At 38.2% G+C, this 18,072-nt stretch overlaps 1 protein-coding gene across 3 annotated transcripts in view; it reads left to right on the top strand.

Moving 5' to 3' along the window:
* Positions 1 to 1,996: 1,996 nt before the first annotated feature.
* LOC116780893 (urea transporter 2-like) overlaps positions 1,997 to 18,072 on the top strand; it is a 299,985-nt gene continuing 283,909 nt past the window's right edge. For all 3 annotated transcript variants that reach the window (XM_032676269.1, XM_032676270.1, XM_032676268.1), the window contains exons 1-2: positions 1,997 to 2,102; positions 6,530 to 6,644. The gene's annotated coding sequence lies outside the window, so the exon portion shown is untranslated. The remainder of the gene's footprint in view (positions 2,103 to 6,529; positions 6,645 to 18,072) is intronic.

The following is an 18,072-nucleotide window of genomic DNA, read 5'->3' as shown; positions in this document are numbered from 1 at the left end:
ATATCCCACCTAACCACCGATCAGTGTTACACTGGCAGGCCCAAGGGTCTCCTTTTTTTTGGAGGATTTGCAATGTGCTATAGAAGATTCTGGTTGCCAACATCTGTGTTTTCCTGCACTGGGGGATTTCTGCACTCTCCCTCTCCCTCAGGACTGTTATTTCTATTACATAATTGCAGTCCAGGAGTAGTATAAGAATCATGCTATTTGGATGTATTTACAGTGACCAACTCAGTCATCACTTCCAAAGTGCATCCCCTTCACCTATAATGTCTCCCTGCTTTGTCTCTCTTTTCCCTTCACATTTTTCATGGCTTCAGCCTCACCTTATCTCTCCTGGACAGTTGTCCAATCCCATCAGCAAGAAAAGTAAAAATCTGGTTGTGTGATATTTCTTGGCACAACTCAAGAACAAGGGGGTTCACTTTTATCCCCAAGCCTTCCTCCTGGTGCTTGATTTCTTTCTTTTATATCCTTTCCCTGTCTACTTCAGTACACTTACACCCTAATGCTTGCTCTTTATGTGCATTGTGTTGTGAAAGAACAATAGAAATAATATCCTGCAAAAGTTAATGGCATCACAATTCTGTTGCGTTTATGTTTTGCATTCCTGCAATTCTGTTTGCATTTGTTTGAAGCTTTGGACTCTGTATCTTTGAATTCTGGAAGCTTAGCTGAAGATGTACAAGTTTGGTTTTTTTTTAAAAAAAAGGCAAGAAAAAAAGAAAGAAAATAAAAGGAAGGAAAAGTTATCTCACATTCAGATCATGAGAAGATAAGTTAGAGAAAGACAGAAAGATTTTTGTTTCAGCTTTCCCATCTCTTACAGGACTTTGAAGTCTGTCGCGTGTTTATCTCCAGAGGCAGATATTAGAGTATCAAGTGACCAAATCTAGCCAGTTACTGTGTAGCCTTAGCGAACTGTTTGGGAAACTGAAATAGGAGTTCGGAGAAGATCTTGCCATAATGATACTTCTGAGTTCTCAGAAATAATTTAAATGTAGCTGGAATGGTTTAAGAGATTATGAGGTGTGGTTTTAAGCAGTATTTTTCGTTGGATGAGTTAGAAATCACTAGACCATGCCCACATCTCTCATACTTGTTTTGCATCCTGTTGTGAAACATTTTTACCATACACAAGGGACTGGTAGCAAGACACATCCCTCAATATAAAGTAACTTCTTTCGACAGACCTGAAAAGCTTCCCTCACTGCAGTTGACTTATTTTACCCCAAATATGGAATCCTCCATCTTCTTTTGCCACTGGACTGTAATTTGTGCTAATCTTGAAGCATCTGAGGAAATGTACTGAACTTTCTCCTAGTTGGTTGCTTGTTTTGTTTTTGGGTTTTGGGTTTTGGTTTTTTTGGTGTTTGTTTTTCGGTTTTTTTTAGAGGGGGGTGGTTGGAGGTTAAGACCTTTTTTCATGCTAGGAAAGCAAGGTACATGAGCTCTTATCTCCTATCAGACATATAACCCCTCATAAATTATTTCTGAGTACATACACTTTGTAAAATTTTAACCTCTCTGAAATTAGTTTCCTCCTTTCTCACAGCACAGAAGGGCTTTAGTACTGCCCAGGCAGAACTTCAACTTATACCTGAGATCAGGAGGATTAAGATACAGAAAAGAAAGGCTAAATTTCCAGCAGGTGTAATTAATCCAGATATATGGAGTGTGGGGGAAGCTGAGCTCTTTCTTCCCACTGAAACTCTGGAACGGCTGTAGTGAAAAACACCTCTGGCTCAACTTCGTGGGCACAGAAGATTTTTCCAAAGCAAGAACAACCTCTGGCCTATTGACATCCAGTCCATTATCTGACTGTTCAAGTAGAACAAGATGTTAACACAGGCATTGTGCAATTTTATAGGATAAGTATTTGAGACCCACAGATGATGTGATGGGTTTTGTACTCAATTGCAAAACTTATTTATTTTGTATCTGTAACAAATTAAAAAATAAAAAAGGTCATATCTGCCATCTTCTTTCAATGGGTTGACCAGGAAACAACCATCTGCTCCAGGCATTTGGCGGTCTCTCCATATATAAACCCAAAAATGCTTCATGAGTCTTTCTCAAAGCGTCGTGAGCGAGGTAGCGAGGTAAGATGCATCCACCTACTAATTCCATCTCTATTTTGCAGATGTTTGGAAAAAAAAATAAAACTACAAACCAAACCTTTTTCTTGCCTTTTCTGCAGTAAACATGAGAATAACCTTTATTTTAAGAGCTAGTCTTTATAATACTTAAAAACAATTTCTAAATGTTTTCTTCATGACCTAAAACAATCTCGACAGAAACTGGTCTAAACCCAGGAAGTTTGACTTTTAGTTTATTAGACTAATTTTTTATTATCTTTATATACTTGTTGCTTCAAGAACATTTTGGATTGTCACACAACTTTGTTGTGGAAAAACTTATTCTCTAACCTCTCAGTAGGGTTTATGTCTTTAAAAATTAGAAAATCTTTGAGAAAAAAGACCCAAACATTTCATTTATGCATGCAGATTATGCAGTTCCAAATATAAGATTTTGAGGGGAGGGTTTTTTTGGCTTTTGTTCTTTTGCATCAAAGAGAACGAGTGTGTCAGACAGTCTAACACATGAATTTGTAACTTGGTGCTCCTGTATGCCAACGGTGTGGTTGTTTAGTGCATGCTTTGAGAGCTGATTTTAGAGGTCTTAAAGAGTCAGTTTTAAAAATTTATATTGATTCAGTAGGGGATGAGGATGCTTGACATGTTAAATTATTAGCATTTACATTATGAACATGTTAATTACTGTATTTTTAATGCTGTTAGCTTTTACAAACTAAGTTAAGAGTATTCTTAAAGGGGCACCAGCAGATTTGCAACATGCTGGAAACCAGTGTTATGGAAACCAGTGTTATACAAACCAGCACGAGAAATATTTCTTCCTTTCTTTGTACTCTTTACTCTCCCATTTTACATTTCAGTAAGGATTTTCTATTCATTTGTCTCTTGCACCTGAACATGAAGGTAGCATGAAATAAAGAAATAAATAAATAACCAAAAGAGAACCAAACAAAAAATCCCCAAACAAACAAACAAACAAAAAACCCAGCAGGAAGCAAAAAAGACTAAAAGACAGCATTTAGTCATTCAGTTTGCATTGATCTGTGATAATCCAGTCATGAACTGTGTTATAGATTACCCTACCTCCCTTCTCTGCTGTAACAGCCACAGTGGCTACACTTTGTTTTTTTAGTTAAAAGCATCTGATTCATGATGGTGACCAGCAAACAAGCAGAGTAAAACAATTTATAGACATGCTTCCCATCCTTTGCTTTGGGAAAAAAAATGGCTTAGCTTTGAGCAATCAGAAGTTGCTGTGCAGCAAAGCAAAATGAATTTTCCTATAAACAACGCAGCTTGTGTCACAGGCCAGAGACTAATCTTTTCCTACATGTCTGGGACTTTTCATCCACACCTGGACATTGTATTAGCACATACTGTGGAATCCTTGTGGGACTAGGAGAGGTTTAAAACTTGCAGGGTGCATTGGGTTAATAAGGCTGTGGCAGAGATAAGGCGATCGGTAAATCGAAGTCTACTGATAGTGGTCAGGGTCCAAAATGATGTAGCAAGATCTATATGTCGGTACAGGAGATGGAGATAAGGGACAGTATCAGATGGATGTCAAGAAAACCTCTCAGATCAGGCTGAAGTACCTTGCTCCTACACTCATAAAGCCTAGTTCTTAAAGCTGAATTTCCAGAGCTGTCCTCCAAGACAAGGAGCTCCAGAAGAAGACGTTTCTCATACATCACTGAGGGGGAGCTTTTTATAAGGTCCCAGCCTGAGTCTGGGGTTAGCAATTAGGATGGGATAGGATAGGATAGGATAGGATAGGATAGGACAGGACAGGACAGGACAGGACAGGACAGGACAGGACCGGACAGGACCGGACAGGACAGGATAGGACAGGATAGGACAGGATAGGATAGGATAGGATAGGATAGGATAGGATAGGATAGGATAGGATAGGATAGGATAGGATAGGATAGGATATTTCAGTTGCAAGGGACCTACAATGATCATATGATCCAGCTGCCTGACCAGTTCAGGGTTACTGAAAATTAAATAAAATTATTGGGAGTATAACAATTTATTAAGGGCAAAACAATTAAAAGAAAACACATATAACCAAATTTAGGATTTGCACCATTGGTGAGTCAGGGGGACTACTGAATGGTACTGATGGACAAAGTACTAGAGGAACTGTACTTAGAGGCTGGATAGGAAAGAACAGAAATGAATCTGAAATTTTTTTATACTTAGTCCTCTTCAAGCTGCTGAAGACCATTGATGCAGGTACAGATTTCACTTAAGAAGTTTGCAATGACCTCTCTATGTGGCCACATATTTTTTTAAAGGAGACTTAACATGGAAAGAGCAATCACAGTTCTCATTTGTCAGGAGGGCTCCTTCAAAATGCTCATGCACACTGCCCAAACAAGGTCTTGTATTACAAGGGAGGTGCATGATAATTAAAACTGGAGTAGTTACGCAGCAGGGGAGGAGGTAGAGGGGAGCAGCTTGTGAGTTTGAAGTTGAAAGGATGATTTTTTCAACTGGGCCTTACACATAATCTTGGAGCTGCACCTTCTAGCAGCGTGGCTGCACACGTGTCTGGAGCTTTCATCCCTGTCTTCCGGAGTCTGAATGCCTGAGGCTTCAAGAAGTGTTTCTGCATATTCTTTCTTCTGGCTGGTCTTGTTATATCATATCGTTTTCAAGCTGTAGGAGGGTGGAAAGGAGGAGGTGCTGAAAAGCCCCAGGAAAGCAGAAGGTTTCTAATTTCTTCAATCCAACCAAGTGATGGAAAATTCACCAAAAATTTTTTTCTAGTGTGATTTTTCAAGCTTTCAGGAAACTACTGAGTAACCCAGTAATTTCTAAAATCTTGCAAAGAAGTTCATATGAAGAGCAACTTTTCTTTTTGGTAAAGAATGGTTTTGAGTCTGCCTTGCCTTCTGCTAGCACAACTCTAAGGTTTTAGTGGGGGGTTTTGGTGGTTTCTTTTACTTTTAACCATTCTAATTAGTACTTAAAGTATTTTTGTTTGAGTTTTATGTCAGTTTTTTGATTCATAATAAAACCAGATATTGTGTGATCACCCGATTCCAGGTCTGTAATGACAAGCACCAGGTTCTCTGAAAGCTGCCAACATGGAAAATCCTCTTCATGGGGAAAGCATATCCTGCTTCTTAAACTCAGGGAGCTCCAAGAATAGATAAAGTGATATTGCCTAGTTCAATACAAAAGTGTTAATAACCGAGTTTCCTTACTGTTGGCTACATCTTAGCATGTGCAGTATCACACTGGACTTACTGAGGGTTTACAAAGCTGGACTTTCTGAGTTCCAGCTCAGTAAGTCTTTGCACATCCCAAGAAAAAGAGAAGGAGGTTGCAGGAAGCTCAGTGCAGTTTGACATGAGCAGATTAATATCTTTCCTGGTGGGTTTTTATTTCACCGACTAGTTTTTCAGCCCAACACTTTTATTCTTGTCATCTTATGCATGTTCTAAAGGACATTTCTCACACATCTCGAGAAGCCTATGAGTCAGTATTTTTAAACTTGAAATTAGGTTCCTAAAACTATATCCATGAATATAAATTTTGTCACAGTTTTGGAAAGTGTTAAATATTCTGTAAATGTCACCAAACCAGAGTTTTGAAGCTGAGTTAGCTTATAATATATAGTTTCTTTCCAAAAGTAATTTATCTGAAAATATATAGGGGAGGAATGAAAAATCAGGAATAAGTAATCAACCATAAAACTTGCCCAGACCTTATACATCATCTCTGCTGGGTTTGGTTTTGATGATTGTGTATTTTTTTTCCTTTTCTTCAAAACTAAAACCTACATGAAGGCAATAAAAATGAATTTGTATTTCTTTCCCAATTTTTTCTTTACCTTTATAAATGTTTTTGATATTTTGAATTTGAAAAAAAATGCTATGCCTAGGAGTTTCAAAATGAGCACTGAAAATTCACAACACATATCCCAGTGATAAAGTTTAGAGAAAGAGCTTTGGCCACAGAGGAGTTTATGTGCTTTTCAAATATAAGACATTACTTTAATTTTTGCTTTTGGATTTGAAAAATTCTGACTTCAGAAATTACTGGTTTCTTCTAAGGCCCAATTCAAGAAATATTTGTGCCATGAACAACAACTAATAAACATGTGTTTACTCCAGACATGATTTTAGGTCACCTCCAAATGAACAGAAACATGTTATTGAAGCTTGTATTAAACATTCCTCCTGGGAAACGTTCTGACCAGGACTGGACTTAAATACACACTAAACTCAGACACACCCTGTCTCAGACCATGAGTTGTGTGTGAAATCATAATTCCCTCTTCCCAAGTTCTTGGATATATGGGAAGCAGAGAAAAAGGTTTTAAATTTGCACATGAAATAATATGAAATGAGTAAACTAAATTCACCCCAGCCTTAAAATGAGAAAAAAACTAACCCTAAACAATCTGTTCTTTCATTCAGGTCCAAGCAACTCTTCCTGGAGCTTTTTCTGGTTTGAATTTCTTATCTCTGTCACCAACAAGAGACTGAATCTGCATGCCATTCCACCACTGAAGTGAGATGTTCTGAGTTGCTGGTGAGTAGGAGATGAAATAAAATTTGCTGATTAGATAAATGTGATGGAGACCCAGTGATCAGCAAGAGCTGCCATGGATAGTTTGGGGTTTTGCAGAGTACAGATTGGTGGATTAGGATCTAAGTCTGCGTTGGGTTGGATGTGTCTTGGTGTGTTTATATGTTCCCCTAAGTGCCAGTGCAAAAAACAGGAGGGCAACTCTTCCCTAGCAACTTTTTTTGCTCTCACTTACAGCCTGTTCCTCTTGTTTTGCTTAGTTCATCCAAAAAGGAGCTAAAAATGGGTATTAAAGGTACACAGAGTAAAAATGGTGCTCAGAGAGTGTCTTTCAAGTCGCACCCCAGTCTGGCCAGAGGCAGGTGAGACAGGGAACAAAAAGGGATCAGGACAACAGCAAACACCAAACTGTGCAGCTACACTTGAGATCAAAGATGTGTTCAGGGCAAATATTTTGGGTAACACCTGCAGCAGTTGTGATGAATTCCCCAGATGATGATGGATGGTCACAGAGAAGAGCCTGACTTAGTGTACAGCACAGGGGCTACCAGCTGTTCTTAACATTTTTATACACCCTTCCAAAAAATGCCTGTTTTGCTGAAGTCTTTGCTGCCTGTACTGTTGGGAAAGGAGCAGGCTACCCTTGGAGGAAACAAGGTGTCTCACTTTTTAACTCTCACTTTTTAAAATCCTATGTGTAAGCACTTAGCTTCACACTCACCAAACATTGCGTTTTTTGCCAAAATCTAGTCCCTTACAGCAGAGCACAATTCTTTTTTCATGGCAACTGTTGCTTTATCTCCTTACCTCAGTGAATTTTTTTTGTTTGTTTTGTTTTGTTTTGTTTTGTTTTTTCCTTTTTGATAATTTTCTAAACAAGGATAAATCTGCTAAATCCCATAAGGTACAGGGAAGTCATGGGCACCCCGAAAATCAAGTAACAACAGTTTCCTCAGGAAAAGTCACTCTAACAGAAAGTGGAAAGATTAAATAGAAAATTATACAAATAGGTTTTAATGGAAAATCATGATCCTTTCCTTCGAGTGCAATGTAATCAGTATCTAATATACAGGTCCCCTTTCCACAAGGAGAGACACACGAAAGGTAGGTGTAATTTTCCAAACACCGCGTTTCTTCCAGTCTGTCTAGATTAAGTATAGACATAGCAACTGATTTACACAGAACCATTTGGCTTTTAAACCTCACAAAACTTTTCCAGGAAAGAAAACCTCAAATGCAAATGTTTTCAGATATGTGTCTTGCTTATAAGTTTTTCAAAATCATTTACTTGCTCTATCAGTTTGCAGCAGCAAGAATTTTTACTTTTTCACCTTTTCTTCTTTTGAGTCCTTTTGTTTCAGAATGAAATTTTGAACCTTTTTTTTTTTTTTTCTCGTATCACTACCTTTACAGCTAACCCTTTGTTGGTTACAAATGTTAGGTACATTTACTTGTGCAAGTAGGCTTTGGGTTCAGGATGGGGTCAGTAGACCTTATCTGTGCTGATAAATGTGGATTTTTGCCTATGAATAGGATTGTGGGAACAAAAACCCAGGTATAGACCTGTACTCTGCAGCCGTAACAGGCTTTGCTATGAGTAACTCTGCAAAGATGGGATCTGCTGGGGCTTCTCTTTGTGTATGTTTGCACAACTGAAACACCACAGATCATACTTGCAAAGCCTTTTTTTCCCCCCCTCTCTCGGAAAGCCATATCTGTCCTTATCTTCTGCATTAATCTTTCCCTGTACTGAGACAGTAAAGTTAGGACACAGGATGGCTTTGTCTGCAGGAGCACATTCAGACTTTGTCTTCCAGACTAATTTTCTGCTTGGGTTACTTTCCTAATTATAATTTGTGTTCTCATCATGTCGTGGAAGAGTACATTTCAAATGAGCTTGCAATGCACAGTGTAGAATACCAGTTTATAGCCCTGTCCGTAACCTGGAACACCAGCTTTAAATTTGTCATAATGCAAATGCCATAATAATTGCAAGTTTTCAACCCTGTGATCTAGTTATTTTTTCCCCAGCTATTTGTAAACTGAAGGTTCAGGTTTCATTTTCCCATTCCATATGTAAGACCATTGGGGCAGGATGTTGATCTGCCTCCTTACAATCAGAGCTGTGTATGTTATGGTTCATGTTAAATTTGTGGAAAGTGGGGGAAAAAATTACATTAATTATGCCCTCTTTAGCCTTCTTATGCTTGTTAATAGGTTTTAAATGGACTATTTGGGTTGGTATTTCTTTTTTTTTTTTTTTACTGATAACCACAAAAAAAATATGTTTCATTCTCTAAATTAATACTAGAACTATTTCCTGGGAATGGAGAAATAATTTTTAATGAGTGACAGAAATACGATGCCTGATTCTGGGGAGACTAGAAGCGGCTAAGTTTTCAACTCTGAATTAACCACCTACTCCTGGGAAACAGTCTCATGCAAAAATTTCAGGGGCATCTTATTCTATTGAGTCGATTGAGTCTTGAGAGGCACTTTTTTTAAAGAGTGGTGCCATGCACAAAAGCATGTGTATGGGGAAAAAAAAAAGTTATATATATATTGCTTAGAAATTTATTTGAATATCTTTATTTGCACAACTAATCTAGCCTGATTTACCTTATCATAGCTTCTACTTGCATGCACCTCATCGAGCCAGGGTTTTATAACAAGATAATGTTGCCTGTGAGTGGTGGTCACATGAAAGCCAGACTGTTTCCTACCCTGTGGGATCGTAACCTGTTGTTGGGACACAGCAGGATGAATGACAGTACCCACTCAGCTGCATTGGGTGTGATACTTGTGATGTTAGAGGGAGAAGGAGCCCAGCTTCCATGTCTCCCTGGTCCCACTTTGCAATCTGTTGAAATGAGATTGCATGTTTGGATCTGGTTTGTCCCTGAATAGTGATACACAGTCCTCATCCCTTGTAGCCTTACAGGCAAAATCTCAATGCAGCCCTGGTGGGTTGTAGTTATAGATCATTAGTTGCAAGAATAATCCGCTGTGAAAGTGTGGGATAGCATGAGCACTTGTTGTCCCAGTGCAGCCATACTCATTTGAGGTTTTTTGCATGACAAGCACGAGTGTTTTCCAGCAGGATGCAGATGTTTTGGATTGTGTTATGAAAAATCCGACTATTTTGGCCCTGTGTGTGCCCTGAGCACAGCTATCTACACTATGGATGTGAAAGGGGTGCTCCTTTCTTTGCAGAGAGCTCAGGAGAAGGATGATGAAATGTCTTCCCAGACTGGCCACCTTGGGAGTGACATCCCAAAGGAAGGAAAACCAGTGCTGGGGTCCCATTGCTCTACAAGGGAAAACAGAAAGAAGTTTCACCCTTTGTCTCTCAGTAACCACAGGATCTGTCCCCTCATCCAGGCTGCCAGAAAACCACCCAGCTGATGCTGGAAATTAACTTGCCTGAGGAAGAGCACGTGAGATCTCTCAGCTCTGGGTATGGCAGGACAGGGAGGTGCAATGGTCCCAGGGAAAGTGTAGCTCAGCGCTTCAATCGTCTCCCCAGACCTGAGCAGCTGAGCTGTGGAAATCACTTTGACGTAAATCTCTCAGCAGCTTTTTTGTCTGAAATAAATGGTGCATAAAGGAAATGCAAAATTGTTTGGTGGACAGGATTATCTGTGTGTTTACTGCTCTCAGCACTTTTCTTTTGCCTTTTGACTGTGTAGTTCCCCTCGGTGTGAATAGCTGTGCACGCAGCTAAAGCTGCTGAACACAAGCAGGGTGTGAGTGAGCTCTCCCTTTAAACCTGTGACAGCTTTGCACTTGTGGTTGCAAGAAATGTCAAGCTAAAAGAATCACTAGTAGCAGAAGGTAATTATTTTTCATTTCCAAGGTTGTCTGTTCAGCGTCAACCGAAATATAAACTTTCTATAGTTCTGCATCATTACCATACCCCTGGATTTAATTTATTTATTTATTATTTATTTATTATTTTCATTTCCATTTGTTATTTTACATATGCACCCTCACACATACGTGCACACAGTTGTGGCACCTCATACTGGTTTTGTTTCATCGTATGCCATCACTTCAGGTCTATTTTAGTATGTATTATTCTGTTGCCATAACAAGGTGATGATATATAATATTTGTATAAGGATTCAAATCAATGTTTATCACATCAGAGCACTATCATTTAAAAGGAAAGCACAAATCAATAATGCATTAAGCAAGAGAGAAATGAATGATTTGAATTTGTTGTTCTTTTCCCCTCTAATACTTTCAAAAGAAATTGCATTGTTTAAATGAAGTTTGATCATTTTTGGATTAAATGAGTCTGATTTGATACATCTAATAGTAGTTAGCATGGTATTCATCACATGATAAATAGTGGAAATGCACAATTATCATATATGTTTTTCAGTTTGCTAAAACTTCTTATTCATTAAAAATATTTCATTATATTAAAAATGCTGGGGGTGAGGGGGTTGAGGGAAGGTGTTATTTGGTTTTCCAAGTTGAATGAAATAGCTTCTTTAAATATAGACAAAATTATTCATTTCAAGTTGGAACCATTCATGTTCAAAAAGCTTGTCTCATGAAAAATGAATAGAACTGCTTTGAAATAGAAAATGTTACTCTTTAGAAAAGAGATATATTCAATCTAGGAAATGTTAGGAAGCATAATGCTTCTGGAAAAATTGCAGAAGTTTTGCTTGGGGTATGAATTTTTGACTAAAACAACCAGAGGAATAGACATAAATATGTGGCAGCTGATCAGCTCAGTCTTTATTTTCTTTTTTTCACTGATAATTAACTTCTAATTGCCTTGTTATAGCTGGAAGAACAAAACTCATCATTCTCTGGTGTCATGTATATGTTGAAACTCAAGGAAGGGCCTGATTTTCTTTCTCTGAATCTGCCCAAACCCTAGAGAAAGCCACATGGTCTCCTGCATTGGAAGATGGGCTAAATGAATAAGTCCATGGAATTCAAATGCACCTTTAGCCCTACTCATTTCCTAATTCACCAGCAATAAAGTGGTCATTGCTGATGACACAGGGAATTCCTTGTGGTTTTAAAATACAATGACAGAATATCCATCAGGAACCACAGAGCATTAGCTGCTGCTTTCACTGGGGATGAGTGTCCTCTACTGATTGGTTTTCATAGCCTGAGCTTAATAAGGCTTTTATTTATGATGACATACTTTATGATTGCTTATTTATGTGCTCTGTGTAAAATAAGCCTGGAATCAAGTTACATTTATTTACCAAAAAGGATGATTGGATTCTTGAAGAAGCTGTTTAATCCCAGGTACATACCAAAATTAAAAAGAAAAGAAAAAAATTACCCAGACTGACCTTGAATTACTCAATCTCTGTTCTTAGAAGCCCTTATCACTGAGATGATGGCTTCCTCTCCACTCAATTTTTAGTCTATTCTGATGTCCCTGTGAGGAATTTTATTTTCAAGATTTTACCTTCTCTACAAAAATTCTATCTTCAAACGTGAAGTTACAATAGAGGCTGAAATCAGCGCAGTTTTCCACAAGTTATTTGCTTGAGAGGTCACTTGTAATCTAGACCGGGTCCGTGAAGTTGTTAAGCAAACACAGAGGAGAAAAAAACAGTAAAGACAGTTAAAGACAAAGTTGTGCAGCTCTGGGTCAGCAGGTTCCTGAGCTAAATCAACAAGAAGTATTGGGGAGGGATGACTTTAGGATGACTTTAGGCTTCCCCCGTTGTCACACTCTTCCCTGGGGCTTTCCTGCAGGGCTCTGTCAGGTGTGGAATAATGACCTGGATGTTCCTGATCAAAATTTAAAAAAAAAAAGAGATATTCTTACCTATGTATCCACACAAATAGAAGGACTTAGATTTAGATTGTGGCAACATTTGCTGGGTGGTTGTGCATCTAAGATGATCATGGGTAATCCATGTTACTGAAAGCAACTCAAGGCAGTATCACTGCTTGCACTGGCAGCCTCTTTACAGGACTCCAGATAGCATCGAAGTAACTGCTCTATAAAATAAGCTACTAGTAATACCTAAAACTGGACGGGGGGGGGGAACCAAACAAAAAAAACCCAGTCAAGCTTTTAATTTTCTGATTCATATCTTTAATCAATCTCAACACGGTGCAGTTGTGTTTTATCCGTAGCTTTCCAATCCTTTGCTCAATAGGGTTGTTGACTGACACAGTGTTATTGCATTTTTATTGACTTTTAAGGTGGTTTTTACAACATTCAAGGTGCATAAGTTAACAGAAAAGTAATGTGGTAACATTTCAAGATGGAAGGAGGCCATAAAGATGCAGAGCAGGTATAATTTACAATAACAGGAAATTACAAATTAAGGATAACTCCCTTGGTCCCATACGTAGTTAGTCCCTCAGTACAAGTTTTCTGAACATGTCAGTAAAACATGAAGTGTTTGCATACCATAAAAAGTTAATGGATGATAGAGTTGGCAAATACTTCAGGATTATTATTAAGATTATTTTAGATATGATTAGGCTGAAATTCAGCTGCAAACAAACACGCATACAGGATTTCTGAGTTGTAAAATTGTTAATTATTTGAAGAATTGGATTTGGTCTAAATCAAGAAAAGCCAATAAAAAGAGTGTGGACTTTTAAGTACATGTAAGGAACATAAAGATAAACACAATATTGAAAACAGTCAAACACATTCCCTGAGAGCTCTCTGTATGTGAGCTGTTTCAGACAAGCCATTTGGGTTAATAGAGTCTGCACAGCCTCTCTTTAAGAAATGTAGTTATGTGGGAAACTTCAAAGCACACACTTGCCAAGACTTTTTTTTTTCTTTTGCTGTCTACGTAGGTATATGCACTCTCCGACTGCTACTTGTTACTGTGCCTTTTTGTTGAACGAATTCCACTGAAACTGAGCATTTTAGGAGTTTCTCATCCTGCTTTTGGAGAGCACATAGTTATATTTTATATGTTGATGATCTTCTAATTGACGAGTCCCTGTAGAAAATCTTTCTAGTAATTGTTACCAGTAATTTCACAGTACTCACCATGTCATCTTTTGATGTCTGTGTTTCCCCATGTATAAAGTAGGAGAATTATATTACAGGATCACTGAGTTTGGCTGTCCAATATTTTTAAGGCTAAGTTAGAGTTATGTCAATATTTTTTTTCTCAATTTTTCTTTTTCTGATGCAAAGTATTGTCTTTCTTTTTTTCATATAAAGAGCTTTTATGAGGTTGTCTCATTTCTTATAGGGTCCCAGAACAGACTATGCAATCAGAATCCTAAGAGTTTGTTTGTTTGTTTGTTTGTTTTCGGTAAAACCATTATAGTTAGTCACTAATAATACTAATCACATTGATCAAGTCTACCTAGTATACTGGGGAAAAAGAGGCTAGTCACGATTCAGAACAGTATTATTTATTATCACCTGAATAAATACACTTGGCTTCTTGAATTAGTCCCTCTGTTTTCACTTTGGGGTCAGAAGGACAGATGTTTTCAAAGACGATTGACATCATCCTAAATCAAACTACTGATGTTTGTGAAATGAACTTCCACAGCACACCCCATTTCTCTTCACTGGCCACAAAGAGGACCCAGGGTGAACAGCTCATGTCTAAGTGAGATGAACTGCACCCTGAGACCAGAACAGCCCTGATCATGATGGACTTCTCTGCAACACACAACCTCTAGGTGTTCCCCAAGGAATTTGTCCTGGAAATGTCCCCAGATGATGAAGTTTGTGTCAGTCTCACCAAGCTAGGGTAAAGGAGTCTGTCCAAAGCCCTCTAATAAGTCCTCAGCCTCACAGTTTCCAAACCAAGTTCTCAGAGTGAGAGGAAAACGCCCATGATGTGCTGATGTGAAACACCTATGGGGAAAGAGCAACCCTGTGGGCAAAGAAACAAAAATCTTAAATGTGCTACATATTGTATCCAGTAGCACATAAGGTGACTTGGAAGGATGCTTTAGTTGAATAAAAAGTTTTGCCGTGGATGTAGGGTTTATGTTTCATTTAGATGGACAAGTCAGAAAGAAGGAATAATGAAAGGAAGGTTACAGTTATTTATCAAATTCTTCAGAGCTTTCCCATAAAACTATAGCAAAGGCATCTCTTCACTACAAGGCGTTTTGACAATTAGGCTTTATTGTGTTGTCTTTACACATGGGACTCGCTGTAGTTGTTGCAACCACTGAACTTTCTCTCAGGCATCAACCCCCATCTTATTATGATCAAAAATCCTCATCATTAATCCCATTACATTGTTCTTGGTCACGGGATAAATTCATCAGTGGATGATCTCACTCTACTTAATCTCATTAGTTGAGATTATTTTTTTTCTTTATATCCTTACCATAATCTTATCATCACAACCCTTGGGAAGTTTGGCCCCAACAGTGCTGTCTTGTGTGTTGGTTTTTTGGTGGTTTTTTTGTTTGTTTGTTTTGTTGTTTTTTTTTTTTTTTTTTTTGTTGAGTTGGTTTGGGTTTTTTTTTTTGCCATTGTTTTTGTTTTGGGTTTGTTTTGGCTTTTTATTTCACAATTTGATAAGAAAGTTACCATTTAGTCCTCAATTACCTCTGGTGAGGAAATGACTCAACAGATGACTACATATTATGGATCTCAATTGCCTCCCCCTGGTAGGATTCTGATTTTTAAAGATCTGCTTCTGTGTAATGCCATTTTTCACAGGTATCTAGACAGACACATCATTTGCAGTCTGCTGAATGCTGACTGTATCCCTGACTGTATCACTCTGTTTTGATAGAACCTGTTCAATCATACTGAAATGTGCCTTTCCTCAGAACAGAGTCAAAATTTCAACTCTGAAAATATTGTCTGCACTGCCAGCTAATATTGGATAAACCTGAACTCCACCAATGAATTTTTGAGGAAAAAAAACCCCACACTGTTCCCTGTATCTAATTTTCTCTTTCTGCAGGTGTTCTAAAATACAGTAATGTTTTCTCACACCAGAGTCCTTTCATTCTTTACAAGGTAGGTAGAGGAGAAAAGGCTGTTGATGTTGCATATCCTTTATAGCTGAAGCTAGCAGTCACATTTGTTGGAGCACAGGGCCTCCATGTGAAGCCTAGGTCTGAGTTCATATTTACCTTACAAGATTCAAAATAGACCTTGTGGCTCCTACAGGGATCTCAGCAGACACCAGATTACACTACACTGAATTTATCACTTTTGGTTTTTTTGTAGAAATGGTGAAGCTGATGAGAAAACAATCCAAGATTTTTTTTTTTGAGTCTGAAAGAGGCATCAGTTGTCTGTAGAGCTCTCAAACCTAGCAAGGCAGATGCCTGCTTTGGAAAGGAGGTGGATCTGAGCGTTCATCTCTCTTTCGCAGGCTGTTTATGCACTTTCTCTAATGATTCTTTCATGTAAATTATTTCCCTCTGAGTTAGATTAGAGCCCTTGGAATAGCAAAATGAGGCTAGGCAGGTATTAGTATGTGGATATACTCCTCTGAGGTCTCGTAGGATTATTCATGGGTATCTGAATGACCGCAGTCAGTTCTGAATCTGTTTTCAGGTCCCCTGTGTTCCCCAAAAGAAGCTTCTCTGAATACTTACATATCGTTCATGATTCAAGATGGGTCTTTATACTTCAGCCATCCAGCCACTAGTTGCATTTAAACTGACCAGTCTGGGGCCAGTACCCTGTGACTGAAGTAAAACATGACAGATAACGTACATTTTGTAGTGAGTAGGTGCCATTTATGAGGGCCTTATAGTCCAGGAACTGTTGGTCAAATCTGCTTAGTAAATGTTTAGAAATAAATCAGTTTTCAAAAATCAATCCTGCCTTGCAAAGAATTTCTAAGACTAAAAGTATCTACACAAAGTATCAATAGCCACAATTCAGACAGCTCTGGGGGGAAGGTTACTCCAGGAGTTAAAAACTCATTTGAACAAACATACAAATCATCCATGAACTCAGTTCAAATATGCTGATCAGAGAGAATTTGTGCAGCTGTATGAGATAAACTTACTGTGCTTTATTCTTTAGTGCGGTTGCACAGATCATTTGCCATATGCTTCCAGAACTCGTGTGAATTTGTGTAGTCAGATGAATACCACTACAGAATCCTTGCATTAGTAAGTGTAGTCTCCTAATCCTCATGGTTTAGCAGTTTTTGCCTTCACTACTATTAAGCCAATCAATAAATCTATCAACTCTTAACATATGTTTTGTGACATATGCTTCCACACCTTACATTTCTGCTTTTATTTCCTCCGATTCATTTGTTATATTTCTTTCTTCTTATTTTCTTAGTCATAATCCAAAATCCTTCAGCTATAGTCCACAGTTCCTTACGGAGTGATATCACTAATGTTCTTCCTGTTCAGTCCTTCTTACCTTCCTTTAATCACATGTCACCTCTCAGTAAGAACCTCATATCACTTCTTCATAACTCTTCCTTTCTTCTCTCTAAACACGAAGTTTAGCATGTTCCAAAAGATCAATGTGGTGACTGTGCACCATTTAAAATCTTAATCCAATTCAATGTTGGGAACCGATGTGGTCCACGCGCCTTTGGTGACCAATCAGCAACTCTCCAGAGTTGCATAATAACTTTAAAACAGACAGATATTGCTCAAAACAGGACGAGGTGTGAGCACTCCAGTGAGCTGCCAAATCCTTATCCAGCTACAGTTGTGTCCAAGAACCTTATCCAAGAATTAAGAGCTAACCACACACATGAAGTCTCACTTGCATACATGAATACAGGTCAACTATCACTGCATATGAAATAGAGACTTTGAGAAAACAAGAGTTATGTACTAATGATTGAATCTCTCTCTGGCAAGAAAAAAATTATCTTCTTCCAACAGGGGGACTTTCCAACAACTTCTTCTTTAGCAAGGAGATACATCTCATTTGTTATGATTAAAGGTTGTTTGCATTTCTGAAGCCCTGAGAAATCCTCCTGAAAGAGGAAAGTATCTAATTTGAATCTCAAGAAAAGGTTAAGTTTAAAAAGTCTCCAGATCAGAATCTTCTTCCATAAGGGAAACAGCACACATTGGAATTTGAGATAGGAACAATTGTCACCTGGGGTATCTGTTTCTGAAACAAATGCCAAAAAATGTACAGTAGTAAATATACCTTTTTTCTTTAATGTTTGTCTTCTGCTAATAATGATTTGGGGATATATGGTAAATAAGAGTTCTGTTCTTACAGGGAGTTCTATAATTGCAACAAGGGGTCGTTCTCCCATAATCCAGCGGGTCAAGCTGGTTTTTAAGGGTTTCCAGAAAAAAGTAGAGTTGACCTTCCATGATTTTCCAGGAGTTGAGAACACATCCTGTCACTGTGAAACAAACATCTCCCCTGTTTCCCTGTCATACTGCAGGAGAGTAGAGAAAATATCTTATATTTGAGAATTTCCCAAGAGTTTGTAACGAGTCAAAGTGCTGTCTGGGGCCCTGGATACGGTCTGAAAGAGTAGCA

The sequence above is a fragment of the Chiroxiphia lanceolata genome, chromosome Z (assembly GCF_009829145.1).
Source record: "Chiroxiphia lanceolata isolate bChiLan1 chromosome Z, bChiLan1.pri, whole genome shotgun sequence".
Classification (NCBI taxonomy): domain Eukaryota; kingdom Metazoa; phylum Chordata; class Aves; order Passeriformes; family Pipridae; genus Chiroxiphia; species Chiroxiphia lanceolata.
This window is presented reverse-complemented; position numbering and strand designations above follow the sequence as displayed.